This window comes from Vicia villosa, unplaced genomic scaffold (genome assembly GCF_029867415.1).
Source record: "Vicia villosa cultivar HV-30 ecotype Madison, WI unplaced genomic scaffold, Vvil1.0 ctg.002096F_1_1, whole genome shotgun sequence".
Taxonomy (NCBI): Eukaryota; Viridiplantae; Streptophyta; class Magnoliopsida; order Fabales; family Fabaceae; genus Vicia; species Vicia villosa.
Window position 1 is genome coordinate 85,268 of NW_026705836.1, and position 4,194 is coordinate 89,461.

The 4,194-nt window shown below is 38.5% G+C and overlaps 1 long non-coding RNA gene across 1 annotated transcript; it reads right to left on the reverse strand.

Annotated features, from left to right (window-relative positions):
- Positions 1–1,167: 1,167 nt before the first annotated feature.
- Positions 1,168–2,201, reverse strand: LOC131637839 (uncharacterized). The gene is made up of 3 exons (XR_009294501.1): positions 2,167–2,201; positions 1,671–2,041; positions 1,168–1,462 (listed from the first exon to the last, which is right to left on the reverse strand). It is a non-coding gene; the product is annotated as an uncharacterized LOC131637839 (long non-coding RNA).
- Positions 2,202–4,194: the final 1,993 nt, after the last annotated feature.

Genomic DNA, 4,194 nt, shown 5'->3' on the forward strand with positions numbered 1-4,194 from the left:
TAAAAAACACAAAAACAAACAAAAACTAAAGAGCCGAACTACGGCGCTCTGATTCCCGAAAGGGATACGTAGGCATTAGGTCGCGGGGCCTAAGCGAGCACAACTATTTAAAACCCTTATTTTCCCCGTGTTTCTTTTTCATTCATTTGCATTTAGCTTTATATAGTACACACCCTTTAGATAGCAACAAACATAGGTGGATACCATCGAGTACGATGGGCGTGAGGGGTGCTAGCACCTTCCCCTCGCGTAACCGACTCCCGTACCCTATCTCTGGTCGAAAGATCTCGTTCTTATTCATCTTAGGTTTTCTGATATTCCTTTCCCTCTTTGGGATAAATATATTGGTGGCGACTCTGTTCATTTTCCGCGAGCGTGCGACAGCGCCAATCTCACCTTCAGGTTTAAGACGATTAAATAGGGGCAGCTGTCATACCCCAAATTTGTCCTACCCTTTTACTTTCATCTGGTTTAGGCTTTTCATTCATGTACATATCTCCATTAGGTCATTAACACATCATGCATTCATTAAGAATAATGTTGGTTCATTAAATTAGTGGTAGTGGATCAAAGACATCGACTGAATCAGGGTTTATTTCCCTATGAACGCATCCATCAAAGTTTCTATTGAGATCAACTGGATTAGGTGTTTCACTATTCATTTATTAATCAAGGAGATCTTTTTTATGGAACTTGGACGTAATTATTTGGTGCACTGCTTGATTTATAGGTTATGGTACAATATTGAGTGAATTCATTTGGATAAAGATGTTAACCTACCACGAGCCTTTTGGGAATAAGATTCTTATGGTGATTTCTAAAGAAAGATTTATCTTAGGCCAAGACTTGGAAAAGAGGTCATTCAAATTTCATTTGAGAATGTGAAGAGAAAAAGTCCGATTCTCATTGCATAATCCATATTCAAATGCATCATCAAGAGGGCTACAAAAATTAAGTTTAGACCAAAGTCACACTTGTTTGTCTTTGGACTTATCTCATGCCATCATTCAAGAAACTACTTGGAAATTTAAATCCAAATAAGGAGGAAAATGGTACTACTTGAAAAATTCAGCACACAACATTCAAGTCAAGGCATATTCAAATGGGTCAGAAAAAAAGAACACTACAAAAAGCCATCGTCCATTTCCACACAGTCTCATCCCTAATTCCATTACAAGTCATTACAAGTTCTCCTCAATTCAACAAAAAGGATCATTTGCAAGCTCCATTACAATTTCATTCACTGTTTAATTCAAGCTTTGTCCATTACAAAATCCAAGAGTGCATTACAAATAAAATACAAAGTTTATTACAATATCATTATTACATTGCGTTGAGGAGTTTACATCTAAAGTTATACGCAGAACCTAACATCTAAGTCTCTCCTCATTGCCGTATACTATTGAAGCTTCACGACATACCACCTCGTTACAGCCATGCTCTTCATATCCTCCTTCACCTCCTGCAATACCAGAAGCTGCATTAGTATAGCAACATCAGAAAGAAATTCTATTAGGTCACTTGTTCTAAATTATTCGTCGGCACTTCAAAACAACAAGACATTCCAGCCAAATGCATTCGGAACCATCAATTTAAACTGCATAAATACCAAAAAACGGACCCTGCATCACCATTAAAGCACAGAAAAATAAACAAGTTCAATAATGTACCTCATGCACTCACTAAACAAAAATCAAGCTATGCCTACACTAAACCGGCCATACGCACATTCATCAACTCATGTTCAGATTCATCCACCAAACAGTTTCATCCAAACAGTTCAAATCAAAAGCCTAAGCTAAGACCCACGTTGTACTTCACGCCATAAGTACTCATGCAGCAACCCGAGCCAATTCAACTAAGACACATTTTGACATTTCAAGATAAGACATCATTCAATACAGCCTTGAGAACTTGTGCACATATGTCGGTCATTGTGGATTCAACCTGCAGAGAGTAATCAGCAAGACTAGACACTTATTCGGTCTGAAGCCAATATCCACCAACGCGTATTTGTTCGAGCTAACGTATGTTGGGATCTCTACAAAAGAAAGAAAAGAAAGAGAGCAGAAATTCAGAATGAAATTCCAGTAGTATTGATAACCAACAGGCTCACATTTAACATAATTTGGGAACCAACTTTCAGTTTCAGCTATTCTCATTTACCTCAATCAACTCTCACAGATTTCTAACAACGCAGCAGCCAAGCAAACCAAAACCTGCCACACATCAAAACCGGGTTCAGCAAAGAGTCTAACAATAAAAAAACCAATAAGCTCTCAGAGTTGATAACCTATAACTAACTGTTTTTATTTCATTTACCTCCTAAACAGCCCAATTAAGTTTGTAACAGTCCCCCAAACCAAACTTTCAACTGACTGTTAACAGAATTGTAACCTCCCACTAACAGTCTTCATAACTAACCCCAACAGTTTGTGTAACAGAAAACTAACAAACTCTCAAATCTATAACTAACTTCTAGCATCCAAAACAGAAAAAACCAACTTCAATCCTCACCCTCCATCTTATAACCGAACTTCAGATCCTAGGGCTCTAATCTCTCTTCCCTCTAAATGAACTCACCCTCTCAATCTATATAACAGAACCACTCGCCATTCTCACACTTCACTCACCATCATCTTCATTCACTTTCAACTCTCATCTTCATCACACACTCATTCTCCACCATTACACACGCCATTTCCTCCCTTCACCAATTCACCAGCCATCATCTTCATCACTCCTCTCATCTTCATCACACTCTTCACTACCATTCCTCTACGCCATCTTCCTCTCAATCCTCTCAATTCTCCATACGCTCTCTGCAACTTCATCCCTCACCTCACCATACGCTCAATTCTCAGAGCCATTGAAGCTCATCCTCATAGCTTCAATGTGCTCGAGCTTCAGCCTCTTCCCTAATTCAGAGATACAACAACTATTCGTCTCACTCAACAACAACTTCGACACACACAGAAGACTCCCGAAAAAACAAAAAGATAGAAGAAGAAGAAGAAAGAGAATTGCGGTGAACACGGGATTAAGAGGATTCAAGAACGTTACCTGAAGATCGTCGTGTCTCCCTGCGTTTATTTCGCATAGGATCTTCATCTTTGTCTTCGTATCTTCATCTTCGTCACAAAAATAAATTCTCCATACATTCTTCACTCGAGCTTCAACGAGAGGACCTTCATCTTCTCCCTCAGTTTATTGCATCCACCTTCGCACCGGCTTCGCGTCACAATAATCTTCCAATCATCTTCACCACGCTTCAACTTCAACTCACCGAATAATCTGCAAACAATTTCAATCGACAAATCGCAAGAGAAGAAGAGCGTCGGGGAAGCATCCGAGAGAGAACCGTAATTGATTCGAAGCGGTGAAGACAAAGATGACGAGGGAGAAAGGTCGGAGTCCTCCTCTTGGTTCACGGCGGCTTTTGATTGGAGGTGATGGAGGTTTGTTGCCGGAGAAGGAAGCACTGCGCCGTCGCCGAGGTTCGTCGTAAAGGGGAAGGACAAGCTGAAAGGTCACATTGGTAACCCTAATCCCCAATCTCAACTTATTTCTTTTTTATTATTTTAATTAATTGTTTTTGATAATAAAATCTGAAAAAAAAACAAATAAGTCAACTTGGATCAAAAGCTTCTTGGGCCACGAAAATCTTCTTTGCACCCCTATGAGCCTGTCACACATCCTCTTCCTTTTGTCAAAATATGATCAAAACAATCGCCTGGGCCGAATCTGTATACACCCCCCATAGGCCCGTAACTCTCTTTTTGGACATAAGGAACTATAACAAAAACAGGCATTTGGGCCAGATTTGATTGGGGCCCTGCGCCCTTACTTTTGCCAGCACCACTATAATTCAATTCACACCCCCTGTTTCTATTTCTTTTAATAGCTAGAATTTTAGGTCCTTTTAATTAGATTTTTACCAATCTCTTTTAGGTATAATAATACTAATTTTCTTCTAATTTTAGACCTTAGTGCTAATTTTTGACATAGAAAATAATCGATAAAATTTGTTAGACTTTTAGATCATTTTTAGGAATTAATCTTGGTCACTTTAATTGATATTTTTCACAATAAAAACTCATAAAAATAGTAGATTTTTTAGGTAATTTTGACATTTAAATTTCTTTCATAAAAATGCCATAAAAATAATAGTACTTTTAATTTCACTTTTGTGCT